The sequence below is a fragment of the Sciurus vulgaris genome (assembly GCF_902686455.1).
Source record: "Sciurus vulgaris genome assembly, chromosome: 6".
Classification (NCBI taxonomy): Eukaryota; Metazoa; Chordata; class Mammalia; order Rodentia; family Sciuridae; genus Sciurus; species Sciurus vulgaris.
Genome location: NC_136466.1, coordinates 90,513,385 through 90,527,951, shown reverse-complemented (window position 1 = coordinate 90,527,951; position 14,567 = coordinate 90,513,385). Strand labels below are relative to the sequence as shown.

The 14,567-nt window shown below is 37.7% G+C and overlaps 1 long non-coding RNA gene across 2 annotated transcripts in view; it reads left to right on the top strand.

The window, feature by feature from the left end:
- Window positions 1-14,567, top strand: part of LOC306663104 — a 130,921-nt gene that overhangs the window by 44,107 nt on the left and 72,247 nt on the right. For both annotated transcript variants that reach the window (XR_013764351.1, XR_013764352.1), the window contains one exon: window positions 6,985-7,060. This is a non-coding gene — a long non-coding RNA (uncharacterized lncRNA). The remainder of the gene's footprint in view (window positions 1-6,984; window positions 7,061-14,567) is intronic.

The following is a 14,567-nucleotide window of genomic DNA, read 5'->3' as shown; positions in this document are numbered from 1 at the left end:
TCCATGACACTCAAATTCAAGATAGACCATTACTCAGTTGGTTCAATATGTATAAATAATTTCAAAGAATGAGATTTAACCACTCATCTCTTTTGTATTTGACCTACAAGATTACCATGGCATACTATTTTTTTTTTTTTTTGGCGGTGCTAGGGATTGAACCCAGGGCCTTGTGCACGCAAGGAAAGCACTCTACCAACCGAGCTATCTCCCCAGCCCTATGGCATACTATTTAATAAAGGAGTATAATTTGATACCAACTTTCCAAATTAATATTGTGATTATAACAGGAAGGCCCCAGAGATTTTCTACTTCCTGGAGAGAAACCTCTAAGCTTCTACTATGCAGTGATGACAAAACTAGGCTCTAATGTCCTGTTAGCAGCTTCAGAATCATTGAAAAAGAGAGCTGGAAGAGCCCTCAGAGGTCACCCAGTCCAACCCCACCCTTTTGCAGAGACACTGGGAGGCTGAACCAGGATCATAGCGATAATCAGTGGCAGGGTGAGGCCTAGAAGCCATTTCCTAGATCATTGTTCAGTGATTTTTCCAATTCATCTACTGCCTTTTCTCCTACACTGAAAATGTAGAGGTTTTATTGATGCATATTCTGATGTCGTATTCTTTTTTAAAATTTTGTTTTTGTTTTTAGTTTTAGATGGACACAATACCTTTATTAAATTTATTTATGTGGTGCTGAGGATCAAATCCAGTGCCTCATGCATTTGAGGCAAGCACTCTACTACTGAGCTACAACCCCAGCCCCGTATTGTATTCTTAATTTAAATGATTATAAGATCCATGACAGAAGATTGATTTCATTGAGGAAATCCCATAGGCAGTAATGGGGGTGTGCCAAAGAGAAAAAAAAAGAGGGATCAACTAAATGTGTTTGGGATCATATTTAGTACAAGGACCAGCATTTTTTTTTTTTATTGTAAACAAATGGGATACATTTTGATTCTCTGTACATGGAGTAAAGGCATACCATTCGTGTGGGACCAGCATTTTCTGACCTGATTTATTATCCACTTGTGGACAAAATTCTTGTACATGTATGAAATGAATGAAGAAAAATATACAACTGTTTCATTAAGTGGTAGAATTTTAATGGTACAGGGAAAATGTTTCTTGAGCTGTGCAGGAGTGAACAGAGGTTAACCCTGGGTCCTGAAAAATAAGCATGGTTTGGGTAAGCATTTGGAGAAGCAGAACATTCTAGATGAGAGCCAATGAGAGGCATGTGTGAAGTAGTGGAGGGCAGGGGAGCAAGTGTTGTGGGGGTGTGTCGTATGTGTTCATGTGAGCCTGGTGAGGAAGCCAGTCGGACTAGAAAATAAGGCCAAGTTGGTAGGGTGTGGTCAGATTATAAAGGACCTAAAGAGGGGAAGAGGTCAGACTTAAGGAATATGGGAGCTCAACTTATGTTTTGGGCTAAGACATGCTTTCGTAGAGGCCTATTTGATTTTGACAGTTGGGTGGTTGTTGGCAGTATGGGTTTGAAGGGTCTAGAGGACTACTTTGGGGGCACTTGAGAGTTAAGGTAGAAAGAGGTAAGATGGTAGAGTTAAGTGGAAACCAAAAAGAAGGAAAAAATATGAAGATGTTTCAAAGGAATAATCACCACGGTAAGGGTTTAGCTTTGGTAGAATAAGAGAAGAAATTAATCGAAGTTAGGTTCAAGGATTTTAGCCTAGGTAACTGTGTCCTGAACTCCATTTCCTGCAAAGACCAGAGTTTAAGCAGATGGCTCTAATAGAAACTATTCCTGGTTGGCAACCTTCCTCTCCTTGTGTTTCAGGTTACAGGGCTGTTGTATTAAAGGTGTGTCTTATTTCCCTTAAGGAAAAATAATATTTGTAAGAAAGTTGGTTGGTTCCTTGCACCTGCTTTCTGATTATTGTTGACTTTGCCACTTAGTTATCTCATTGTTAAATATATAGAGAAAGATCCCTGGAGCCCATTAATCTCCACAGGTGGGAATGAATTTAATCTTTGGGAGAAAACAAAATTGCTTACCTGGAATGTTTGTTCTCTGACTAATAATGTAGTCATGTTAATCCACCCTGTATACCTGTGAGTTCCCAAAGCTTTTGGCATTGAGAGAGCAGCATTAGAAATGGTTTGATTCACATACATGACTAAGGGAGCCAGTTGGGGGGCCTTGGTAATACTCACTAGGAGACTGATGATACTTGAAAAGTTTAGCAGGCACAGAGGCCTGCAGACCTTTTACAACAGAGGGACATTTTTGTTTTCTGATCTAAGGGACATTCTATTCCATTTCTGCCACGTTGCCTTCATCCTAAGCGGTTGAAAAGAGGATACTCTCCAAGAGCGTTGTGCTACAAGTTTTCCTGATGTCAGCAAACATTTAAGTAATAAAAGTGTTATTGTTATTACTGAATCTTCACAGTAACCCTGTGCGGTCCATATGATTATCATTTGCATGTGACATAAAGAAACAGGCTGAGAGAGGTAAAGTGAGGTAAAGCAAGCTGGTGGTTGAACCCTGGCCATTCAACTTTAAATCCTGACTTTTTCCTTACTGCACTGTACAGAACTTGGGCAAGAAGTCAGGGCTCAGAGAAGCTGCCAACTTGTTTACATGTTTTATTTTTCCATTATGTGACACTGGTTCTTTATGAATTGTTTGGATTTGTCTGTTAACACAAGCAATTCTGAGGGTTGTATATCATTCTCCCTTGGCTATTAGCTTGTGAGCAAATTAGGCTACAAAATTCATCCATTTAGCTGTTTAAATTATCCAGCAAATTCAAATTCTTGTTTTGCTTCTTGCAAGGTCCTGCTTGCCTTGAAAAAAAAAATGGGCGTTCCATTTCTCTCACTATATTTAGCTGCCTGGGACGGTGACTTCTACCTGATCTTTGAGACATTGGTTCAAAGCCAAAGCTGTTGTGCAAGAGAAGGGGGAAGTGGCTGGATTTAGGCTGTATCTTATGTCAGCCATTTTGACAAGGACAGCATTTTGAGGAAAATACAGCCACATGGCTGTAGGAAGTGCTGATTTTCAAACACTCTTGGTGTGGTTTGCTATGTTTCTCCCCAGTAGGGTTTCTTGATCAGCTTGTCTTTGGACCACTGATTGCTATAGACCACCATCCTCTGAAAGGTAGTATATTCTCTGCTTGAATCTGTGCTAAGTCCTTCCTTCTTGCCCCTATCTTCTTGACATGGACCCATTTAAAATGTCTCCAGAAAAGTTATCACATTTTTCTTAAATTCCTAACAAGAGCCCAATCTCTTTTTTTAATTGATTCTAGTGTTCGGCAACTTAGATTGTGTTTAAATATCAGAAAAAGGCAGATGATAGCAAAGTTGGTTGAACTCTGAAGCATCTTCCTGCTTGTTTTGACCATTCTGTCTCCAGTCAAGTTGATGGCAGAGACATGAGCTATTCAGTAGGAGGAAGACAGCAGAGTGGATTATGAAGAACTCAAGTCACAGGGAAGGACCCAGCCTCATTATCAGTAACTTCATCCTTGACCTAATCTCAGCCCTTGAGGGTATAATTTAAGTTAACCTCCTCTGAAGCTGCCCCAAGTGGGGGTGGAAATAGCTTCTTGCCATTAACTATGTAAGAAACATCCAACTTGCTGGGAGATAAGGACTAAAACCTGTGGATCCTTGGAATAAATAATGAGAGATTCCTTTGCTGCTAAGGTATCTTGAAAAAGATATTTTTCAAGTTTTTTAAAGTTGTTTATCAATGAAATAGTGCTTGTAAAAAATTTAGAACAAACCCCAACAGTTCTAAGTGTATTCTTTGTGGGAAAACTATTCCCATAACTTCAAGTCAGCCCTCCACTGTCTCAATCCCTGTCTCACAGAAAAGGACAATGGAAAGTGGTAGACAAGACCCAGGGGATAGGAGCAAATCCAGTTATTGGCCTAGCTACTTCTGCTGAGCACTTTAGGGGAGAGGACACTTAGTCACTACCCAAACCTACCTCTGTGTAACAGCTGCTGTGTTGTTTCCATTTCATCCAAACACTTAGTAAGCTGTTTCCTGCTTATCCATGGTTGACTGCATCATTTGCAAATCCTCTTTGTTCGAAGGCCCCAGTTTAAGACCCTATTCCATTACCATGCAACAACAGCATGTACTGTCTGAGTGATGGGCTCTAGCTGGTTGGGTCCCAGGTACCTGATCACATGAAATGAGGTGACAATTCCACCTGAGTGCTCTGAACAGGGCAGTGGCATCACCCCTGTCGAAACTGGAATAAAAATGCCTCTCTTGGGGAATATTCTCATCAGTGAATGCTACTCACAGCCTTTGTTCATGCAGATGAGTCATACAGATCGTCAAAATTCTCCAAAATGCTTTTAAAAAATACAATTTCCTGTGCCCTCTCACCTGATATTCTAATCCTATAAGTTTGGCAGGGGGCACCCAGGAATATTTTTTTTTAAAGCTTTTGTAGGCAATTGCAGGAGACTTTGACCTAAACAGTTGATCCTTCCCAAAGGACTGATTTATCCTGAATAAATGGGGAGGGTTTTGAGCTTTAATAGTTTATTGATCTATCTAAAATGCATTCTTTTACAGGGCATCAGAGGGCTCTGAATTAGTTCTATGACTAGCCCTTATGAATTAGCTGCACTGACTGAAATTTGTGGGCAACATCCATGTCTGTAAGGTGCAAAGCAACCTAAATAAAATACAAAATAGGGCTGAGGAGGTGGCTCAGTGGTCGAGTGCCCTGAGTTCAATCCCCAGTACTCAAAAAAGAAAAAAAAAAAAAAAAAAAAAAAAAAGAAAAGAAAAAGAGTATTGCTTTTTATTACAAATATTTAATTAGTCTCCTTTCTTTGTGAAAAGCACTGGTCTAGATGCTTAGAAGAATATGCATAAATAAAACAGAAAAAAATCTGTATTGTAGGAAGTTCCCATCAAAGGTAGACATAAAATCAATTTTTTTTTCAATAAAAATATTTTTGTTAAAATTTGAAGGGCAGAAATATTTTAAGATGTGTTAATGATTAAACCAATCAAGGATTAGGAATTATGACATTTTATAGCATACTTGGTCAAGTACAGATGTTAGTGATATTTGAATTAGGAAAGAGACCAAGGGATGGGAGGTGGAGGAGGAGAGAGGAGGTGCTGGGGAGTGATATTGGCCAAATTGTGTTGTTGCATTGTGTGCACATATGAATATATAACAACAAATTCCATCGTTATGTACAGCTATGATGCACCAATGAAAATGTGGAAAAAGAATAACTCTGGTTTTGATATTAAAAATAGAAAAGAACAAGCTATAGGACTTTAAAAAAGGAGTAAATGTAATTAGCTTTGGCTTTGATATAAAGTTTACATTTTCAAAGATAACTGAATATTGAAAGCATTAAATTTTTCCTTGTAGTTTGAAATTTTCTAGAAAATGTTGATAAGTTTGAGGTCTAAGATAAATTGTATGTGATAAAATTTACAAGTATTATTTGACAGTACTCATCCTCCAAGAAGGAATGGAAATTTTCTTTTTTGAATTTTTTTTTTTTTTATTTTTACAGACTGCATTTTGATTCATTGTACACAAATGGGGTACATCTTTTCATTTCTATTGTTGTGCACAATGTAGATTCATACCATTCGTGTAATCATACATGTGCATCGGGTAATGAATGTCTGTCTCATTCCACCATCCTTCATTGTTGCTATTTCTTAGTGGAGCAGGAGTGATGTCTTTACGAAGAGTTAGAGGGAGCAGTGGCAGGAGGGGTAAAGGAGCTTAACTCTGGTTTGAAGATGGTGCTCTTCACACACCTATGTGACATGGTTGTCTGGTGGGTGGAGAGGTTATGTGAGGACATTCTGGGGCAGAAAATTGATAAAAGGTACAGAAAGGAGAGGGTATTTCCCTCAACCTTTAAAAATGCAAATGACTTTCAGAAATGTTCTATAAACTAACATCTTGATATCATAGGAAAGAAAGCCACCTAAAGCTGTATCTTAAAAATGGTTCTATTTTAGTATATTTAAATTACATATTAAAATGCTAGAAAGAAAAAAATAAAGCACAGCTCTTAAAAGATAGAGAGGGAATTTAGAAATCCAGAGTGAATTCAGCAAACTGCTATTGAAAATCCAGCTTATGTCCAACACTTTGCAAAGACCCCTTGAATAAAAGAGTTGGCTAAGGTCCATTTCTAGTTCCCAAAGAACAAACAATATACTAAAAGACAGGGGTAGGGGGTGGGGATCATCATACAAAACACCAAATAAATACTTTTCAAGGTTACAGATGATTTATAAGGCTAATTTACTCAAATTTCAGTGGTGGAGGGTAGCTGGTTCTCAGTATTATCAGGTTTATATCTTTCATCTATTTACCTTTATGATATTTTTGGTGATATTACAGTATAAATGTGTATTTGTGTGTGTGTGTGTGTGTGTGTTGTGTGTGTGTGTGTAAATCATCTCAAATCCTTTTGAGAAGTATAAGATGTAGTCTAAAAAAATCAGTAAAAAGCCAGGAATGGTGGTGCCATAGCCGAAACGTCAGTAGCTCAGGAGGCTGACGCAGGAGGATCACAAGTCCAAAGTCAGACTCAGCAATTTAGTGAGGCCCTGAGCAAGTTAGTGAGACCCTATTTCAAAATAATAAAACTAAAAGGGCTGGGGATATGGTTCCATGGTTAAGAGCCCCTTCGTTCAAACCCTGGTACAAAAAAAAAACAAAAAAAACAAAAAACAAAAAAACAAAAAAAAAACCAACAAACTCTGATAAAATAAGATTTTAATACACAAATCATAGTTGGTAGTAATATTGCTATTACTATACAAATTTTATGATTAATTTATAAAACCACCTCTTAAGAACGGGCTATTCAGAGAAAAAGGCTTGGAGTGATCTGGAGTGGTGGGCAGGGGTCAGGTTTCTCCTGATTTGAAGAGATGAAACTTGATAATTTCCTTACAGTCATGTCACTTAACCTCCTATTCTTTTAATTCCAGCTGAGGTATGAAGAATTAGGCCAGGACTGGGAAGAGAGGGCATCTGAGAAGATGGAGCACCCTTCCAGGTGGGGAGGTGAGTGCAAGGGCTGGGAAAATGGGGCCCATCTAGTCTATCAGGGGTCCCGACGGTTAAAATGATGACTGATCCCAGGGAGAAGGTCAAAGGTAAAATGTCACTCAGTAGCTCTAAAGCACAATCAGTGGGTAAGACCAGAGTTTCTAATTAAGTTAAGTCAGGGAAAATCTTTTGTCAGGCCTAATGGAATACTGCTTCTCTATTCACAACACTTAGGCACCGAATGTGTGGGTTTTCCACACCAGGAAATTCTCGTATTCTTTTCAGACACTAACTGCACTTCAGTGGTTCAATTCAATTCTAATTTTCCAGATCTATTGCATACCCCATAGGTTGGGGTTCAATCCCACAAGGACCGTCCCCCAGTTTAGATTTCACTCTGACCCACTTCTGTCCCCAATTTTCGCTCTGACCCACTCCCCTCTTCTGGTTCAAAAATTTGCTGTAACTGCTCTCAGAACTCAGGGAAACACTATACTCATTTATTATAAGGGATTTTATAAAGGATACAAACAGAGGAACAGGCACACAGGGAAATACCTGGAAGGGTTCAGAACGTTTTGGACCCATTGAGTTTTGGATGTGTCACCCTACTGGCAAGTGGATGTATTCATCTATCCTAAGTGATCTCCCAACCTCTTTGTTTAGGGTTTTTATGTGAGTTCCAATTTGTAGGCATGATTAATTAACTGGCTTCTGGTGTTTGACTTAACCTCCAGTCCCACTTCTGTCCCTGAGAATGGGGTTGAAAGGTCTACCTTTCCAATCACCTGGTTGATTCCTCTAACAACCAGCCCCCATCCCCCGAGTGTCCTCAGCATAAACTCAGGTATGGTTAGAAATGGTTGGTATGAATGACAAAAAGATGTTGTTCTCACTCTTATTTCCTTGGGAAATTCCTATTTGTTTTATTTAGAAGCTGTTTCAGGATCTGGAGAAAAGGACCAGATATATATTTCATATTATATCATATATCATAAAAATGTCTAAGAAGCAAAACTGCATTAAATTGAATAAGTACTGACAGGATCATGTGTTTGAAGGGACCAATTTATTTGTATGGATTTAACTTTCTTTTAACCTGAATTTCAGGCCTAGAGATCTAGCTCAGTGGTAGAGCACCTGCATAGCAGCGTGAGGTCCTGGGTTCAATTTCCAGCACCACAAAATCAAAACACACAAACAACAAACAATGACAACCACAAAAGAAGCAGCAGCCAGGAAGGCCTTGAGGCCAGAGGATCGCCTGAATCAGGAGTTTGAGACCAGCCTGGATAGAGTTAACACAGTGAGACTCTGTCAAAACAGTAGTAATAGTGTTATATAGTTATTGAAATTTTTATATGATAAATAATGTCAGTTGGTATTTTCTATTTATATCATTAAGTTTAGTGAAAACTTCTTTATACAAAAAGAAATACTGAATTGCATGCTAAATATTCTGAGAAGTGTGTTTGGGGAAAGCCAGTGGGAATACAGCAGTTCTCTGCCCCCCACCTTATGCTTGGAAATTACATTGAGAACTATATTTTTCCCTATACATACAAACAAATTTATTTGGTTTAATTTATAATAACCATAGTAAGAGATTAACAATCATAACTCATAACAAAATAACGATTATAAGAAAAGTTAGGTGAATGTTCTCTCTCTTCCTCTCTTTCTTGAAATATCTTATTGTACTTACACCTTTTCACTTAAAGAAAGCACTTCACAGTTTCTCTTTGGCATATTTGAATTACCATCATCACTACTCTTGTGGGGCCATTATTAAGCAAAATGAGTGTTATTGAACACACACACTGAAATAGAGTGACAGATAAGGGGGTTACTACATATTACTTAATCTAAGACTCTCTTGTGTCTCCTAGTGGCAGCTATACAAATTGTAGGCATAGTGATATTGTGTGCAAAGAAATAATCAGCCTTGCAAATCCAAACCTACTAGGTGACACTAAACATGAAATTGTGGCGGAAATTGGTTGGTAACCACTTTAAATCAAGAATGGAACACATTATGTTATAAGTTCTTACTTCTCTTCATTCATTTGAGAGCAGGAAACTATGTTTGACTTAAGTTATGTATCTAGAATCTAGAGCCATATGACACATAGTTTGGTGTTCAAGAAAAATATTCAATGAAAGAATAACTTGGTGATGGGAGAAAAGTAGAAAGGGAGAAAGGGAGAGAATGGAGGGAAACAGAAAATGGAGAAGAGTGAATTATAATTATTTACCAAATTTCCTAGAATCATCCTTGGCATGGGTGACTCCATCTAGGATGACATATTAAGTAACAAAGAGTGTCTTAATTTCAGTTTTCAAAGTGTAGATTTGTCTTTCCATTGACAACATGTATCTTAAAAACAATGTTAGATGTTTGATTGGTAGGTTCTTTTTTAGTCTCAGAACTAAGACTTCATGGAAAAGATGTAGAATTTCACACCAAAATATATTTGAATCACCAAAAAACGCATCGAATCAAATAAGACTATTGCCTCTAGGGAAACTGTGGCATGTAGTACTGTCCATTTGATATAGAGTGGGTAATGTAGTCCCTTTCTGAAAGTGCCTATTTAGTTCATCTGAATTAAGTGGAAATAACAGAAAAGTTTTAACCACAGAGGTAAAGTAACTGAATTGCAAAGCCAAGAATGAGTTCAGGTTAATAGACACACATTAGAAAAGGCACTGCAAAGATGTGAAGTTAGGGAACTTGCAAAGGATTAGTGCTTTAAAAACATGATAGCACAGGGAAAAAAGTATTGGGAACTTATAGCCATTTTCTAAAGCATCCATTCTCACCCTGAGTGCAAAGGACGCCTTTCTGCTGTAGTGACTTTTGCCACTGCCTGGTGCCAGGGAGCTGAAGCCTTGGCAGTCAATTGCACACAGCTTCTTTCCCGGCAGGAGTGCCAGCAAGGAGAGGCTTCCAGAGCATGTCTGCACAGGAGACCTGAATGCTCAGGCTCCTTGGGTTCTAAATAAGGAGATTCATTCTGACTAAGAATCCTCCTTAGTCAATCCTTGATGAGTCCAGAGATGGCACCCTGTTGATTTCATGATATTATTTAAAAGAACATGTTGAAGAAAATATTAATAGGTCCCCATGACTGATGATATGGATGATATGCATTATACTTAAGAAAAGGTCAATTTTGCACACCTTGCGTTATCTTCAATCCCTTTGTTTTATGTACTATCAGCCTGACATCTTAGGCCCTCCAGAATTTCAGGACACAATTCCAGTATCAAAGAAAAAAACATTAAAGTAAGTATTATTTTTTCAGCATCAAGTAAATGAATAAAATAGCTTGATCATTGCCTCTCGGCAAAGGTACAACATTTTAGACAGTAAATAAATAGAAGGTTTTTTAAAGTGCAGTCCACCTGGAGAAGTAGTCTGGAGATAAATACAGAGCAAGAGGGATGGTTTGAAAAGGAGAAGGAAATCTGGACCAGGATATTCTTCAACCCTGTTTCTCCAAGTGTGGTCTGTGGAGCACAGGCCCTTGGCAGAATTCCAGTCCCTCTCATTCCCCTGACTGAATCAGAATTTGATTGTTAAGAGAATTCTCTGGTGATTTATATTCACACTGAGGTTTGAGAGCTTAGTTGGCTCTTGGAGACTAGAGAGACAGGGAACTGAGAAAATCTGCAATCTATCGGGTTTTCAAGCTTTTCTATATATGAAAAATACCTGGGGGAAGTTCTTAAACAGGCAAGTTCAGGGCCCAGATCAAAAAGATTCTGTTTCCATGGACTTGTGTGTACCTCAAAAATTTGAAATTTCTAATAAATTTCTCAGGGTTTCAGAACACATGTGGTCACTGACAACACTTTAACAACTTGTGCCATGGATTATCAAGATCTGGCAAAGGAGGACTATGCTTATTAAATAAAATCTCTTGAAACAGAAGGCCTTAAAAGCCTTCCTGCTCACAGTACAGAAACTGAGTCCCCTGTCTGAGACCCAGTCCAGGGAGGACTCTAGGTCCTCCCTTTTCCAACTTTATGTTCTAGTCATGCTGAGCTCTTTGTGCTTTCCCCAAACTCATCCCATGCTTTGCTATTTTGTTTTTTCTGCTCTGATTTCAGAGTCAGAAGGGCTGAATTTGGATCATTGTGTATGGCATGTACAGTACTAGTTTTATGACCTCAGGCAAGCGATTCACTATCTCTCACACTCAGATTCCTCATGTGCAAAATAGGTCCTGCAGTACGTGCTTTTTGGGGTTATTGCCACAATTACAAGAGAAATGGCCTGTGTAAAATATGTAGCATAGTATACAGCACGTAGCAGGCATGGTTTGTACTCTTTTCAGGTTGAAGAACTACTTTTTTTTTCCTCTGAAACTTAGTTGTTCTTTGTAGGATTCCTTGACAATCTCCCCTTGCCACTGCCATGAACTGCTCACACAGCTGTTCTCTCATAGTACTTAAAACATTCCTTTCTTTGTGTCCCTTTTGACATGTTGTTATTAGTTTGTTCTCTCTCTATCAAACTGTGAGCTCATCAAAACAAACAACAAAAGCGAACCCTATTTTATCCCTCTGTAGTCTTAGCATCTCTCACATTATAATAAAGGCAAGCTGATCATGTGCAAAGCCCTGTTCTCAACACTTGTAACGTATTAGGTCATTTGAATCCTCAGGACAACCCTATGAGGTTTCCTAGATGGAGAAACAGATGTACAGCAAGGTCACACTATGAAGTGATAGGCCTTAATTGGAACCCAACAGTCTGGTTCCAGAGTTCAGGCAGCAGACACTCAATGAATGATTGTATGAATTGTTTGTCCATAGTGAGTTTATTTATCAATTTCAGGAGAGGCCTTCCCTCTTGGAAAAAAAAAAAAATGGTGTCTAAAGATGGTGACAGAAAGCCATTGATTTGCTTTCTGTCATTATAGTTTTGCGTTTTCCAGAATGTCCTACAGTAGAATTCTGAATTCTATAGTATGGTATATCTTTTGAGTCTAGATTGTTTTGCTTAATGTAAACTCTTTAAGATTTATCTGCAATCACTTTTATCCATAGTTTTTTTTTAATTATAAGTAGTATTTCATTTATAGCTACACTTTGGTTGTTTATGCATTTATCAGTTGATGGGCATTTGGCTGTTTCTCATTTTTGGCGATATGAATAGTCCTGCTGTGACTATGCATGTGCAATCTTTGTGTGGAAATATGCTTTAATTTCTCTTGGGTAAACATATAGGAGTAGGTTTCCTGAGACATATGCTAAATCTATGTTTAACTTTGCAGGACACTGTCATTCTGTTTTTCCATATGGCTTTACTGTGTTGCATTCCTCCAGCTATGTATTAGAGTTCTGGTTGCTTCCATCCCCGACAATACCTGGTACTGCAATACTTTTTAACTTTAGCTATTCTAAAACTACAGTGAGTAACTCTGTGATTTTAATTTGCAATTTCTTGATGACTAATGATGTTGAGGCTCTTTCCTGAACTCATCAACCATTTGCATACCCTCTTCTGGGATAGTCAATTTGAATTTTTTGCACATAAAGTTGGATTGTGGATTGTGTAGCTTCTTATTGAATGTAATATACTTAACATATGAACATATAACATTTGAGGGTGTATAACAACCCTGGATATAAGCCCTTTATCAAATATATGTTTTGCAAGTATTTTCTCACAGTTCATGGATTGCATTTTTGTTGTCTTAATTGTGTCTTTTGGAAAGCAAAAGTATTATATTTTTATTTTTTTGTGCTTTTTGTCTTAAGAAAAATTTCCCCTAACCCAATGTCACAAAGATTTTCTTTAGAAGTTTAATAACTTTTTACATTTAGACATATCATTTGTTCTAAGTTTATCTTCTGTTTGACATAGAGGTTAAATCCTGCTGTAGTCCTGTCTTCTTGCTGATGTGCCACATAACTCATCATGTAACCCTGTCGGATTAAACATAGCCATGTAGAAACTAGTTATAACAGAGCGTGTGGGTGTGAGACTCAGGGAAACCTTTTAGAGCTAGTAGCTGTTCAGGTCTCAAGTCCCACAATAAATGGTATTGTTTAAATTAGGCTTGTGATTTTTCATGTGGGATGTGCAGAAAGAATGTGAGGGAAAAAATTCATGGTAAGATGAGGAGCTCAGGTAATTTTCTGGTCATTAAACTCTGAGCAGATAGATATATTTAAATCAAAGTTTACTAGATAGAATAAGGAATGGCTATTGTGCCTACTTTTAATTCCAAGTTTGGTTTGATGTTTTAAATAGTACTCCAGTTGTATCGTTTTGCTTTTTTAAAAAGTTTTCCTCCCATTTCCAGGAAGCACAAAGTCCTTATTGGAGGGCCTTCATTTCTTATTGCTGAAAACCTGATTGAAACAGGGAAGGACCAATCTCAAGAATTTTCAGCATGAAGTTCTCTTTTCCTAGCCTTCCTTTTTCCCATCCCCACATGCTTTGATGCTAAGATAGTCTGAAGTTTCAAAATGCCAACAAAAAATTCTCTGTATTTGGGCTTTTGGGGATTGTTAATTATTGGTGGCAATGGATGAGTGTTCAGCACCTTGGAACTCTTGCAAAAGAAACTTAATAAGGATACTTTGCTGTAGTTGGAAAAGTTTTTGATGAACAGCTGACCTTTCAAATGTTTACATGAGTTGAATCTCTAAACTCCTGTTAGGAAGTTCCAAGTTCTAATTCAGACTCAAACACTGAATCTCTTTGTAGGGAAAGCTTTTAAATATCTTCAGCTTTAGTTTTCACATTTTGTTTTAAAGGTTAACTTCACCTATCAATTAATTGGTTAACATTTGTAAAAGTTTTGAGAAGATGAAATGTACTTTCTCAGGGCATGCCCTATTGTTCCCTCTCATGATTGTGGTTTGCTATTCACATGAAGTAAGTGCATTTGCATTGTAGAAAGGAAATGATCCTACAGTTCCCTAACCATGGGATAGAAAAAACATGTTTCTTTTATGCAGAGATTGTGAATAAAGCTTTCACTGTTTGGAGGGGAAAATGCAAAAGGAAGCCCAGTTGTCTGGATTAGGTCACTTATAAATACCTTTAAAAATATTTACATAAATCTCCACTGACTAACCAATTCTCTGAGCATATTCTGTAAAAATTTCTTCTCAATTGCTTTGGAAATTCACACGTACATAATTTTTTTTGTCCATTTTGTCTTACTTGAGGCCTCATGTTAATGGTGCTCAGTTGACTTAAAGAAGCCAAACCATACAACTAAAATAACTAGGAAGGTGGGATGTGGAAGAAAGTTGAACCTGAGAAATTAATAAGGGACTTCATAGGCTGGCATGGTGGTGCTTGCCTATAATCCAGTGACTCAAGAAGCTGAGAAGGAGCAAATATTTGAGGCCAGCCTGGGCAACACAGCAAGACCCTGTCTCAAAAAAAAAAAAAAAAAAAAAAAAAAAAAAAATATATATATATATATATATATATATGTATGTATATATAAAAATAAATAAAAAGGAGTGTGGGCTCCTTTCTAACTGCACC